The sequence below is a fragment of the Pinus tabuliformis genome, chromosome 9, assembly GCF_031772625.1.
Source record: "Pinus tabuliformis cultivar Carrire ecotype Pingquan chromosome 9, CPIR1, whole genome shotgun sequence".
NCBI classification, from domain to species: Eukaryota; Viridiplantae; Streptophyta; class Pinopsida; order Pinales; family Pinaceae; genus Pinus; species Pinus tabuliformis.
Window position 1 is genome coordinate 624,889,723 of NC_142307.1, and position 16,462 is coordinate 624,906,184.

The following is a 16,462-nucleotide window of genomic DNA, read 5'->3' on the forward strand; positions in this document are numbered from 1 at the left end:
TCAACTATATTTCTGAATTTGATCACATACAACAAATACAGTTCTTGTATAAAATGAACTGATGCATCAAAAGAATATGGAAAACTTTGGTAATAGGAAAAAATTCTAAAGCAGGTATCAATAGGTAGGTCCCCACCCTCAACTGCGTCAACAATATCCACAACCTCCACCTGTTGGAAATTTAATGCATGTATAAAAAATGAATTGATGTGTCAAGAAGAATATTAAGAAGAAAAGGCATGTTGGAATTTACTATCCTTGAAAAGATGTAATTATCCTAAAGAGTCATGGATCATTGGGGAATTAATGGAGGAATTTAAAACTAATTTTAGGAGCCCACAAAAAATATTGGTGCAATCTGATGGGATAGTTCCATTTGTTAGTCACTCCTAAAATAAATCATCAAGATACACATCAATTGTTCATTAAGGAATAATTTCTGAAATCAAAATGAAACAAACAACAGACCTTCCTCATGCCCAAGATCAAATAACTTCAATAGTTATTAAAATATATTTGAAAATACAAGGGATCATCAAAAGCTGGTACAGTGTCAATTTCAGATGGAAAGCTTACAACGCATAATGCAAACTAGTTAGGTTCTCACTTTGTCCAATAACTAGACATTGACCCAAAAAAGAAATTTGGTATTACCAGATTGAAACTCACCCAGGTGTCAACTATATTTCTGAATTCGATCACATACTAAAAATACAATTCTTGTAGACAATGAACTGATGCATCAAAAGAGTATGGAAAACTTTGGTAATAGGAAAAAATTATAAAGCAGACGTCAAAAGGTAGGTCCCCACCCTCAACTGTATCAACAATATACACAAGCTCCAGCTGTTGGAAATTTAATGCATGTATAAAAATGAATTGATGTGTCAAGAAGAATATAAAGAAGAAAAGGCATGTTGGAATTTACTATCCTTGAAAAGATATAATCATCCTAATGAGTCATGGATCATTGGGGAATCAATGGAGGAATTTAAATCTAATTTTAGGAGTCCACAAAAAAATTTGGTGTACTCTGATGGGATAGTTCCATTTTTTAGATTTTATTGAAGCAATGAATTTTTGGACATTCTCGTCTTCAGAGGATCAACTTGGGCAGTTTGGGTTGCCAAAGTATGGAAGAATATGTGGATTCACGACACCCAATAATGGCTCATGCGGAGGTTCTCTAAATAGCACTAAAATCAGCCTATGATGTAAATAGGGTTGTTTTAGAGAGCCTTTGCCGCGTGATTGCATATAGTTGTTTATTAGTTTTAAATTTTTAAGAAACTATTCTCACTGAAGTGGAAACAAAAGATAGAAATTACACGACATAATAAAATGAAAGGTGGAGATTTTGAAATGCAGAAGACTAAATAGATTTTTTGTTAGTGAGTATTGGCTCAACGAGAATTTTGAGGAAGAATCATTCTTCCTTGAATCTAGACCATTGACCTATCAAGATCAACATTTCGAATGGACAAGCATATAAACATTTCTTTTAGATTGAAGGCTAGGCTTCAATCCCCAAGAAGTAGAAGAAAAAATTAGAGAATTGTGGAATGAACCAAAGGTCAAGTGATTTGGAAATTTTATATTGCCGAAAAGGCTGAAACATTTAACGAAGGTATGGATTGTTAAGCATTCAATACACTTCAGGATTGAATATCCAATGATTTGGATGGAATCTATATAAAGTACGAGACTCTCTGGACTGTAGAGGTAGAAATCAACGATCTAGTTGCTGATGGGAAAGAAACAAAACCATTTTCACTACACAAAAGACGATCCAATCATAAAACTTCTAGGATTGTGAAATATGACAACAATATGGTATAAGGACACGATCAACCAATATGCAGAGGATGGAATCTTTTCTTATTGAGGTAGAGGATTGTTTCAAGTATGGTTAAAACTCCCAGGATGAATGCTAACTGGAATGAACCACGTTAACAAGGTATTGAAAAGTTTATATTGTACAAAATGCGGCCACATTTAAGAAAGATACTGGAAGTAGTTAAAAAAGTTTTCAGGAAAAAACGTGTTATAGAATAAAAAATGATCCATCAATGAAACAAGATTAAGGAATGAATTTCCCAAGAGCTTAAGGGGGATGATTAATATCTAATTAAGGGATGGAATAAGAAAGATGAGACTCTAGAATTAAAAATCGGTGGTAAAGATCATGCCTTTTTTAACAAGAATGCATAGAAGAGAAGGGAAAGGCTTGATAAACTATCTAGAATTGCTAAACTTAATAACAATGAGGTTAAAGGACATGATCAGATAAGAAAAAGAAAATGATATATTATTTAAGAAGGATAGAAGAAATCCCTTTTAAAAAACTTATTTGATCCAACTAGCATGGGTAAATTGAATTTGAAATAACCAAATCTGTTTGGTGTCTCTGAGCGGGAATGGAGCTGGTTAGGGTTTCGATACCTGGGCAGAGGGCGGAACCGCGCACAGGTCTCGGTTAGGTGAACGGGTCAGAAGCTCTGCACAGTTGCCGTCGCGGGGAAATACCTTTCAGCTTCGTCAACTGGCAGGTGGAGGTTTCGCGAGTTTGGTAAATGCTCTTGTTTTGTAAGTTTAATCTCCATACTGTTACCCTCATCCGCCAGTATTTTCCGTTTACAACAACAAGTCTCCCGTGAAGGTTACCTCCTTTGACTGTCGGTTGCATTGGAACGGCCCCAACCATGGTTAACCCCGCCGAGTTGTTAGCACTGGACCCAGATGTAGAAGACCTCCTCTCCATGTGGGGGAAGGATGTCACTGAACACAACGTTGAACATTACTTTGGACCCTTTGAACTTCCAAGTCTGGAGGCGTTATCACAGGTGGAAACCCAACAGTTTTTGCCCCATGGTAAGGATTCGGGTCACGGGGTACACAGTTCTGGTTCAGAGGGAACCCCCATACAAGTCGCGAAAGCAATAGTGCCGGGAGGAGCGAATGTGGGTGGTCTGTCCACTGACCCAAAAGGGAAAACTCCGATTTCACGGGTTACAGCCTCGAAGGGTTTAGGAAATATCTCCCACTTAGGGCTTACGGCAGGCAATGTACATACTCGGGCTCAAGGAGTCATTACTTCACTTTCGAGGGCTTCCCTTCCAAGAGAACCCCAAAACCAAATAGGTTTTTCAGCAAGGGATCCCGGAGTTTCTACAGTAGGGGGGCAGGTAGGTTATGATGGGCTGGAGTCGGATTTTCCCCCCTCTGGGAATGGCGAATCGGGGCTCTTGGGTCAGATCCCGTCTCAGCCGGAGTCAGAACCCCATTTGGGCACTGCACAGTTTACACCTGCGAGGAACGATGGACGAGAAGGCATAAGAACGCCGGAGGAAGAGTGTAGATACAAAGGGGCAAAAAGGAAGACGCAGAGACCCATTGGATCTCAGGCGATTGCAGGCAATTTGATCCTTGGGATGGAGGTGTCCATGGTAGAAGCCCTAGCTGTTGCGGACTGTACCTTGGTCGGCAGGGCCAGAGGTAAGAAATTCACTTCTGATTTTCTACAAGATTGGGGTGAGAAATGCTTCGTAACAGATAGCCCTTTACAGTTTGAAGCATTAGTACTTGCAAAGGGATGGTTTAAGCTTCGATTCGAAGATAGAGATTCGGCAGATTGGGTGCTTCAGCGAAATTGGCACATAGGGAACATTCCAGTTCTGCTAAAGAAATGGAACCCTCTATTTGATGCAATAAAGGAGAGAACGGACGAGTTTCCAGTTTGGGTGCGTGCTCCGGGGTTACCATCTTTTCTATGGACAGAGGAAGTATTCAAAACTATTGGAAACAGGTTGGGGGCTTATCTGGAAGCGGATATGACATATTTGACATCGAAGAACAGGGCAATAGCACGCATTCTTGTCATGCTCAACCCGAGTGGAGGATTGGCACAAAAAATCAACCTTCAATTCGATGACTATGTATACGAGCAGATATTAGACTACGAATACCTGCCATTCAGATGCCATCAGTGCCATGAGTATGGGCACTTGGCAAAAGATTGCCCACAGATGAGAAGAAGACGACATTTCCGAAGGACTACTGCTAATAGAGATAATGCACAAGCAGAGGTTCAGTTGACGATGGAGCATGAAATGCCGGAAACACAAGTACCAAAGAATATGGAGACAGAGGAGATTGTAAAGGAGCCAGAGGACGAAGGAGTTCAAACTCAGGAGGATGATGTGGTAAATGACATGAATCTGGAGGCAGCTGTGGAGGAGACCAATTCAGAAGCGGAAGCGGTGGAAGAGTTCGCTGAGAAAGAATATACAAAACAAGTTCTAATCGACGAACTGGAAAAGGGTATGTCTTCCGGGACTCCTATTCCTTCTCTTAATCCTCCTAAACAAAACTCTGTTAATGTAAATCCTGCTTCTTTATCAAATCAAGAGCAAGATAATATTAATGATGATAATATGGACCATACAATGACATGTCCAAGTGTGGAAACCATAGCCGAAGCTTTACCGTCACTGGATATAAATTGTGAAGACAAATGGCCTCCACTTTCACTCACTGTAACCCGACCACCTTGCCCTTATAACCTGAGGTCATCGGGAGGGAACCATGAGGGTCAGGGGTCTGTAGGTGGTTTGGGACCAATACATTTACAAAACAGTTCCAAAAACAAACGAGGAAGGAAATCAGACATATCCAAGGCAAAGCTAAAAGCCAAATTGGATGTTGCAGATGGAAAACAACATTCGATCACGGGGGTTCTTAGAGCAATACACCCCCCAGAGGGTGTTATTAAATGATCTTGACATCCTGGAATTGCAGAGGTTTGGCCAGCAAACCTAAAAAACTGGCCTTGAAAGATTGGATAACTAATTCTAAATTAGATGTTATTTTTCTACAAGAAACCCTGGGGAAGGCTTCTGAGATTGAACCTATGCTTAAAACCCTTCTGCCTGGGTGGGTTTTCATTGCTATGGATGCCTCTGGCCATTCGGGGGGCATTGCAATTGGGTACAAAGAAGGGCGGGTTAAAGTCTTAAATCACTGGGGGATGAAAAATGTTTTGGGTATGGAGATAATGTCCCCAGACTTCTCCTTTCCCATCACCCTTGTAAATATCTATGGGCCATGTCAGGGCAGGGAATCTTTCTGGGAAGAATTGATGACAAAAGCTATTATGAATTCACACTTGATGATCATGGGAGGTGATTTAAATTTTTCTATGGGTAGAGCTGAAGCTTGGGGCCCATCTGCGAGAGAGGATCCATTACCTGATCTGGAAATTTGGATATTCTACCCGATCTATTTATAATGCATAGCAAGATCTGCTCATTCAACTTGTCCTGACGATGAACCACACTGGTTGGTTCGAAACGCGTCGACAAAAATTTTTCTATGTGATTTTCGCCAAAGGTTCTTCTCAAAATTGATATGGATCACAGAAGCCTAAATTCATTAATTGAATCCCTGCACGGAGAAGCCACTGTAACTAAGGTTCATCGTTTTGAACGGGCATGCTTGCAGGTTTCTAAGTTGAAGGCAGACCTGGCATTTCTTAAAAGGTACAGAGATTCCACCACTATTCTGGTTTTTGCTCGGATTAACCATCCTCTCCACACTCCTCAGAAGCCATTACCTGATCTCGAAATTTGGATATTCTGCCCGATCTATTTATAATGCATAGCAAGATCTGCTCATTCAACTTGTCCTGACGATGAACCACACTGGTTGGTTCGAAACGCGTCGACAAAAATCTCTATGTGATTTTCGTCGAAGATTCTTCTCAAAATATAAATGTTCATTAATTAAATAATTAATTAGTTAATTTGATTATTTATTTAAATATATATTTAAAATTATATTATACTCATTTTTAATATAAAAATAAATTATATATAAATTTCTGTTAATATTATTATATGAGGTAAACTAAGATACAAATACACATGTTTTTTATTAATTCAATATCTATATGTATATTAGATTTATTTATTTTCATATGAACATATAGTTACTAAATAAAATATGGGATAAATTAGGAATCAATATAAATGTTTAGTAATTAATCATTTACTTTATTAAGTTTATATAAATACATATGTAACTTATTTATTTTATATATCATGTTTAATAGGAACTAAATAAAATTAATTTATAAGAATCTAAACTAAGAAACTAAACTTAATCAATAAATAATACGGGTAGTTTTATTATCTTCTTAATATAAATTTCAAACTAAAAAATATAAACTAATAAGAAAATTATGAAAGGATCAAATTAAAAAAATAATGAAAAAATAAAGGTAAAGAGTACTAAAAAAAAAAAAGAACATGAACAATCCAGAAGTCGATTGAAAAAAGGAAAACATTAAAAGAATGAAGGAGGGTAAAAAAGGGGGAAGGGGGAAGGGGGGTGGGGGCGCGCTAAGAGGAAATGGCAGGGATCCAACAACTGTTAATATTCTAGTCGTCAACCCTGTTAAGATTGCTCGACCTCCTTCAATTTCTATGGCCTCCCTAAACTTCCGGTGATGAAAAGGAGAAATCTTAGCAATAACCTATGCCTCCTAAATACATATATGATGCTTAGGTGTCTATTCACACCCGTATGTTAAGAGGAAGAACCGTGGATGACAAGATCCAAATGGAATCAAAGGACCCATGACCATCATGACTCATGGATAGGATAAATATCAGAATCAAAGGTCACCTACTACCAAACCCGCACCTTCAAACTTAATTGGCCTCATATCGAGCCATCTCAATCTTTAGGAGAGGACACTCATCCTTCGCTCGATAAGGAAGGTTACTCAACAATAATTTTGGCAACATCAATGAGTGGGCACAAATGTACCCGTGAATCAGATCACTAAGGTTGTGACAAGGAACTAACAAATATTCCAGGGTACTCGAAAATGGAAGCATCTCAAGGAAATGTCATTGTTGTCTCATCTACATTTGTTCCTGATAACCCCATGGAATGGATAGACATCCAAAAGAGAAAAGAAAAAAAAATAAAATCAATGTACAACCCTGAAACCTAAATCTAGGAAGGAAGAAAATGGTGTATTATTGAAGCTTAGAGGTAATACAAATTGATTCACACACACACACACACACACACATTGTCATGTCCCCATTTTTTTTCCTCTATAGTACAACCAAGATGGGTTTCTAGGGTATGTGATGGCTAAGCTGCAGGAGGAGGATTACATTATCAGGGGTTTTGAGGAATTTTTATAGGATCTGATGGCATTCGCTTAGCATATTCCATCATCCTCACAACTTTCCTTTCATTCTGTTGCATTATGACAACTTTCAAAAAATAAAGTTATTATCAGAACTAATTTAGTTACTTACACTTGAGGTGGAATTCTGGGAGGAATATTTGATGGAATACCTCAGCATAATATCTCATTGGAACTAGAACAAGGAGATATATAGGATGGGATGATGAGGAGTCACTATGTAGTGTCCTATTTTGCCTAATATAATTTTGTCACTCCTATCAAGGGTGATTTTTGACAAGTTATATACATGGCAGATTGATCACTTGATTGAGGAATAATGTTTTATATACATAGTTATATTTCCTTTTATGTTTATGTATGGAACATTGATCATTGGATTGGGGAACAATTTTTTATATAGTTATATTTCCTCTTATGTGTATTATATGGTTTTGGTTAAGTAAATGTTATAAATATGTTTCTATTTTTTCATCTGATTTATGAAGCAAGTGTGTGACATGGATGGTGATCCAGGATTGAGACACATATACCCATGGATGCTCATGGTTATGTGGAATAGATGGTTAATTATGATTTATGGATGCTACGTGATTTGTGTGATTATATATGTCTAACATTGTACTAAGTAGGATGTGGCAGGGGACCTGGTCATTTTCCAACAAGGATGTTCAATTATGAATGACTGTGGAAGTCATTTATTCAAAACCAAAATGACTATGGAAGTCATGCACCATTCTTGGTAAAATGTGATTAACTTAATTTCATTATGAAATTAATTTGACTCCTTTGATCTATGAGATTGTAATGTGTGTTGTTCTTCGAACAAGCCCTTACAAGTGAACAATCATATGGGTAAAAGTTCACAATCAGTGCCATAAGGAGAAACATGGAGTTTCAAAGCACATTAGAAGAGAAGACATGGAAATTAGGGCGCGGAGTCCTAAATCCAAGAAAGATAAAGAAGTGGAGTATTGTATATTTAGGGAACGAAGTCCTGAATATTTAAAAAAATCAAGTTATGGAATATTGGATCTTTGGAGTAGATCAAGGCGCATACTCCTCAATCTACTAAGGCACAAAGATGCATGAAATAGAGGTGCATAATCGTTATTCTCCGGATGAAAAGATACCACTCATAAATGATGAAAATCGACAGCTCATGGATGAATTTCCTTAAATAAAATTTCATTCTCACAATTCTGGAATGACTTTCTAAAAATTGAAAGTCATGTCTACCCTTTGAAGCACAACTTTTCAGAAATAGTAAATAGCCTTGCATAAATTGGTAATCAAGCGTAGTTGAAGGAAAACCAATTAACTTATCATTAATTAATCCTAATAGTTCAATCTTGACTAAATCATCAATATTATTAATATTTTTGAGACATGTTTTCGGCGATAATCACATCAAAATTCATTTGTCGATGCATTTTGAACCAACAAGTGTGATTCATCGTTAGTACAAGATGAAGAACTAGATCATAGCAGTGAGTTAAATAGAGAGACCGATGATTCAAACGGCTAGAAAGAAACAAATATTTTTGACCAAAAGAAATGGCTACAATGCACTAGACCTCAGCTATATTTGACTTGACCAAGAGTCAAGAGAAAGTTTATTAAATTAATAAATTAATTAAATAATTAGTTAGCTTTTAGATTTATTTATTTTATTTAAATCTATATGTAACTAAATATATATCCTAATAAATAATTGTTGAGGAACAATTTATGATAAACTTATACTACTATGGGATAAATTAAGATTAAAAATATAAATGTTCATTAATTAAATAATTAGTTATTTTTTTTACTTATACATGTAAAAATATATTATCCTCATTTCTAATTTAAAATAAATTTATATTGATATTATTATATGGGATGAACGAGGATAAATATAAATGGTTTTTATTAATTAAATAAATATTTATATGTTTATTAAAATAAATTTATATTGATATTATTATATGGGATGAACCAGGATAAATATAAATAGTTTTTATTAATTAAATAAATATTTATATGTTTATTAAATAAATTTATTTTTATGTGAATATATATGTTACTAAATAAATTATAGGATAAATTAGGAATAAGTATAAATGTTTACTCATTCATCAATTACTTTATTAAGTTTATTTATATAAATTAATTAAATAGTTAATTAATTTGTTTTATTCAAATCATATGTAATTAAATATACATCCTAATAAATAATTGTTAAGTGACAATTTGAGATCTTTTTAATTTAAAAAGAAACTACCTATAAACTTATAAAATATGGGGTAAATTAAAACGAAAAAATATAAATGTTCATTAATTAAATAATTAATTAGTTTTTTAATTATTTATTTAAATATACATGTAAAATTATATTATCTTAATTTTAAATATAAAAATAAATTATATATAAATTTATGTTAATAGTATTATATGGGATAAACTAAGATACAAATATAGATGTTTTTATTAATTCAATATTTATATGTATGTTAAATTCATTTATTTTCATATGAATATATAGTTATTAAATAAAATATCGAATAAATTAGGAATCAATATAAATGTTTACTAATTAATCATTTACTTTATTAAGTTTATAGAGATATATATGTAACTTATTTATTTTATATATTATGTTTAATAGGAACTAAATAAAATTAAATTTATAAGAACCTAAACTAAGAAATTAAATATAATAAATAAATAATACGGGAAGTTTTATTATCTTCTTAATATAAATTTCAAACTAAAAAATATAAACTAATAAGAAAATTATTAAAGGATCAAATTAAAAAAATAATGAAAAAATAAAGGTAAAGAGTACTAAAAAAAAGGAACATGAACAATCTAGAAGTCGATAGAAAAAAGGAAAACATAAAAAAGAATGAAGGAGGCTAAAAAAGGGGGAAGTGGGGGGGGGCTAAGAGGAAAGGGCAGGGATCCAATAGTTGTTAATCTTCTAATCGTCATCCCTGTTAAGATTGCTCAGCCTCCCTTCAATTTTTATGGCCTCCCTAAACTTCCGGTGATGAAAAGGAGAAATCTTTGCAATAACCTATGCCTCCTAAATACATATATGATGCTTAGGTTTCTATTCGCACCCGTATGTTAAGATGAAGAACTGTGGACGACAAGATCCAAATGGAACCAAAGGACCCAAGACCATCGTGACTCATGGATAGGATAACTATCAGAATCAAAGGTCACCTACTACCAAACCTGCACTTTCAAACTTAATTAGCCTCATGTCGAGCCATCTCAACCTTTAGGAGAGGATACTCATCCTTCGCTCGATAAGGAAGGTGACTCACCAATAATTTTGGCAACATCAATGAGTGGGCACAAATGTACCCATGAATCAGATCACTGAGGTTGTGACAAGGAACCGACAAATATTCCAGGGTACTCGAAAATGGAAGCATCTCAAGGAAATGTCATTGTTGTCTCATCTACATTTGTTCCTGATAACCCCATGGAATGGATAGACATCCAAAAGAGAAAAGAAAAAAAAGAAAACCAATGTACAACCCTGAAACCTAAATCTCGGAAGGAAGAAAATGTAATGTTGTATAGTGTGCTTAGAAGAAAAATGGTGTACTATTTATGTTTAGAGGTAATACAAATTAATTCACACACACACGCACACACATTGTCATGTCCCCATTTTTATTTTCCTCTATAGTACAACCAAGATGGGTTTCTAGGATATGTGATGGCTAGGCTATAGGAGGAGGATTACATTATCAGGGGTTTTGAGGACTTTTTATAGGATCAGATGGCATTCACTTAGCATATTCCATCATCCTCACAACTTTCTTTTCATTCTGTTGCATTACGACAACTTTCACAAAAGAAAGTTATTATCGGAACTGATTTAATTACTTACACTTGAGGTGGAATTCTGGGAGGAATATTTGATGGAATACCTCAGCGTAATATCTCATTGGAACTACAACAAGGAGATATACAAGATGGGATGATGAGGAGTCACTATGTAGTGTCCTATTTTGCCTAATATAGTTTTGTCACTCCTATCAAGGGTGATTTTTGACGAGTTGTATATATGGCAGATTGATCACTTGATTGAGGAATAATGTTTTATATACATAGCTATATTTCCTTTTATGTTTATGTATGGAAGATTGATCACTCGATTGGGGAATAATTTTTTATATAGTTATATTTCCTGTTATGTGTATTATATGGTTTTGGTTAAGTAAATGTTATACATATGTTTCTATTTTGGCATCTGATTTATGACGTAGGTGTGTGACATGGATGGTGATCCAGGATTGAGACACACATACCCATGGATGCTCATGGTTATGTGGAATATATGGTTAATTATGATTTATGGATGATACATGATTTGTGTGATTATATATGTCTAACATTGTACTAAGCAGGATGTGGCAGGGGACTTAGTCATTTTCCAACAAGAATGTTCAATTATGAATGACTATGGAAGTCATTTCTTCAAAACCAAAATGACTGTGGAAGTCATGCACCATTCTTGGTAAAATATGATTAACTTAATTTCATTATGAAATTAATTTGATTCCTTTGATCTATGAGATTGTAATGTGTGCAGTTCTTCGAACAAGGCCTTACAAGTGAACAATCATATGGGTAAAAGCTCACAATCAGTGCCATAAGGAGAAACGTGGAGTTTCAAAGCATAGTAGATGAGAAGACATGGAAATTAGGGCGCGGAGTCCTAAATCCAAGAAAGATAAAGAAGCGGAGTCTTGTATATTTAGGGCACGGAGTCCTAAATATTTAAAAAGATCAAGTTGTGGAATCCTGGATATTTGGAGTAGATCAAGGCGCAAAATTCTCAATCTACTAAGGCACAAAGATGCATGAAATAGAGGTGCAGAATCCTTATTCTCCGGAAGAAAAAATACCACTCATAAATGATGAAAATCGACAACTCATGGATGAATTTCCTTAAATAAAATTTCATTCTCACAATTATGGAATGACTTTCTAAAAATAGAAATTCAATTCTACCATCTGAAGCACAACTTTTCAAAAATAGTAAATAGCCTTGCATAAATTGGTAATCAAGCGTAGTTGAAGGAAAACCAATTAACTTATCATTAATTAATCCTAATAGTTCAATCTTGACTAAATCATCAATATTATTAATATTTTTGAGACATGTTTTCGGCGATAATCACATCAAAATTCATTTGTTGACGTGTTTCGAACCAGCAAGTGTGATTCATCGTCAGGACAAGATGAAGAACCATATCATCGCAACAAGTTAAATAGAAAGACCGATGATTCAAACGGCTAGAAAGAAATAACTGCTTTTAACCAAAAGAAACTGCTACAATGTATTGGACTTCAGTTATATTTGACTCGACCAAGAGTTAAGGGAAAGTTTATTAAATTAATAAATTAATTAAATAATTACTTAATTTTTAGATTTATTTATTTTATTTAAATCTATATGTAACTAAATATATATCCAAATAAATATTTATTAAAGGACAATTTATCATAAACTTATACTACTATGGGATAAATTAAGATTAAAAATATAAATGTTCATTAATTAAATAATTAGTTAATTTTGTTTTTAATTATATATGTAAAAATATATTATCCTCATTTCTAATTTAAAATAAATTTATATTGATATTATTATATAGGATGAACTAAGATAAATATAAATGTTTTTTTTAATTAAATACATATTGATATGTTTATTAAATTTATTTATTTTCTTGTGAATATATATGTTATGGGATAAATTAGAATTTGAAATCTTCTTTTTAATTTAAAAATAAACTACGTATAAACAAATACTACTATGAGGTAAATTAAAACTAAAAAATATAAATGTTCATTAATTAGTTATTTAAATATATATGTAAAATTATATTATCCTAATTTTAAATATAAAAATAAATTATATATAAATTTATGTTAATATTATTATATGGAATAAAATAAGATACAAATATAGATGTTTTTTATTAATTCAATATCTATATGTATATTAAATTCATTTATTTTCATATGAATATATAGTTATTAAATAAAATATGAGATAAATTAGGAATCAATATAAATGTTTACTGATTAATCATTTATTTTATTAAGTTTATATAGATATATATGTAATTTATTTATTTTATATATCATGTTTAATAAGAACTAAATAAAAATAAATTATAAAAACTTAAACTAAGAAATTAAACTTAATAAATAAATAATACAGGAAGTTTTATTATCCTCTTAATTTAAATTTCAAACTAAAAAATATAAACTAATAAGAAAATTATTAAAGGATCAAATTAAAAAAATAATGAAAAAATAAAGGTAAAGAGTACAAAAAAAAGGGAACATGAACAATGCAGAAGTCAATGGAAAAAAGGAAAACATTAAAAAGAACGAAGAAGGGTAAAAAAGGGGGAGGGGGGAGCTAAGAGGAAAGGGCAGGGATCCAACAACTGTTAATCTTCTAGTCGTCATCCTTGTTAAGATTGTTCGGCCTCCCTTCAATTTCTATGGCCTCCCTAAACTTCTCATGATGAAAAGGAGAAATCTTAGCAATAACCTATGCCTCCTAATACATATATGATGCTTAGGTTTCTATTCACCCTCGTATGTTAAGACAAAGAATCGTGGACAGCAAGATCCAAATGGAACCAAAGGACCTAAGACCATCGTGACTCATGGATAGGATAACTATCAGAATCAAAGGTCACCTACTACTAAACCTGCACCTTCAAACTTAATTAGCCTCATGTCGAGCCATCTCAACCTTTAGGAGAGGACACTCATCCTTCGCTTGATAGGAAGGTGACTCAACAATAATTTTGGCAACATCAATGAGTGGGCACAAATGTACCCGTGAATTAGATCACTGAGGTTGTGACAAGGAACTGACAAATATTCCAGGGCACTCGAAAATGGAAGCATCTCAAGGAAATGTCATTGTTGTCTCATCTACATTTGTTCCTGATAACCCCATGGAATGGATAGACATCCAAAAGAGAAAAGAAAAAAAAAAGAAAAACCGATGTCCAATCCTGAAACCTAAATCTCGGAAGGAAGAAAATGTAATGTTGTGTAGTGTGCTTAGGAGAAAAATAGTGTACTATTGATGTTTAGAGGTAATACAAATTGATTCACACACACACACACACACATTGTCATGTCCCCATTTTTATTTTCCTCTATAGTACAACCAAGATAGGTTTCTAGGGTATGTGATGGCCACACTGTAGGAGGAGGATTACATTATCAGGGGTTTTGAGGACATTTTATAGGATCTGATGGCATTCACTTATCATATTCCATCATCCTCACAACTTTCCTTTCATTCTGTTGCATTACGACAACTTTCACAAAACAAAGTTATTATCAGAACTGATTTAATTACTTACACTTGAGGTGGAATTCTGGGAGGAATATTTAATGGACTACCTTAGTGTAATATCTCATTGGAACTAGAACAAGGAGATATACAGGATGGGATGAGGAGGAGTCACTATGTAGTGTCCTATTTTGCCTAATATAGTTTTGTCGCTCCTATCAAGGATGATTTTTGACGAGTTATATATATGGCAGATTGATCACTTGACTGAGGAATAATGTTTTATATACATAGTTATATTTCCTTTTATGTTTATGTATGGAAGATTGATCACTTGATTGGGGAATAATTTTTTATATAGTTATATTTCCTGTTATGTGTATTATATGGTTTTGGTTAAGTAAATGTTATACATATGTTTCTATTTTTGCATCTGATTTATGACGCATGTGTGTGACATGGATGATGATCGAGGATTGAGACACATATACCCATGGATGCTCATGGTTATGTGGAATAGATGGTTAATTATGATTTATGGATGATACATGATTTGTGTGATTATATATGTCTAACATTGTACTAAGCAGGGTGTGGTAGGGGACCTATTCATTTGCCAACAAGGATGTTCAATTATGAATGACTGTGGAAGTCATTCTTCAAAACCAAAATGACTATGGAAGTCATGCACCATTCTTGGTAAAATGTGATTAACTTAATTTCATTATGAAATTAATTTGATTCCTTTGATCTATGAGATTGTAATGTGTGCAGTTCTTCGAACAAGGCCTTACAAGTGAACAATCATATGGGTAAAAGCTCACAATCAGTGCCATAAGGAGAAATGTGGAGTTTCAAAGCACAATAGATGAGAAGACATGGAAATTAGGGCGCGGAGTCCTATATCCAAGAAAGATAAAGAAGTGGAGTCTTGTATATTTTGGGCATGAAGTCCTGAATATTTAAAAAGATCAAGTTGTGGAATCTTGGATCTTTGGAGTAGATCAAGGCACAAACTCCTCAATCTACGAAGGCACAGAGATGCATGAAATAGAGGTGCATAATCCTTATTCTCCGGAAGAAAAAATACCACTCATAGATGATGAAAATCGACAGCTCATGGATGAATTTCCTTAAATAAAATTTCATTCTCACAATTCTGAAATGACTTTCTAAAAATAGAAAGTCATGTCTACCATCTCAATCACAGCTTTTCAAAAATAGTAAATAACCTTGCATAAATTGGTAATCAATCGTAGTTGAAGGAAAACCACTTAACTTATCATTAATTAATCCTAATAGTTCAATCTTGAATAAATCATCAATATTATTAATATTTTTGAGACATGTTTTCGGTGATAATCACATCAAAATTCATTTGTCGACGCGTTTCGAACCAGCAAGTGTGGTTCATCGTCAGGACAAGATGAAGAACCAGATCATGGCAACAAGTTAAATAGAGAGACCGATCATTCAAACTGCTAGAAAGAAACAACTACTTTTGACCAAAAAAAATGGCTGCAATGTACTAGACCTCAACTATATTTGATTCGACCAGGAATTAAGGGAAAGTTTATTAAATTAATAAATTAATTAAATATTTAGTTAGTTTTTAGATTTATTTATTTTATTCAAATCTATATGTAACTAAATATATATCCTAATTTAACAATTTATGATCAACTTATACTACTATGGAATAAATTAAGATTAAAAATATAAATGTTCATTAATTAAATAACTAGTTAATTTTTTTTTTTAATTATACATATAAAAATATATTATCCTCATTTCTAGTTTAAAATAAAGTTATATTGATATTATTATATGGGATGAATTAGGATAAATATAAATGTTTTTTATTAATTAAATAAATATTTATATGTTTATTAAATTAATAT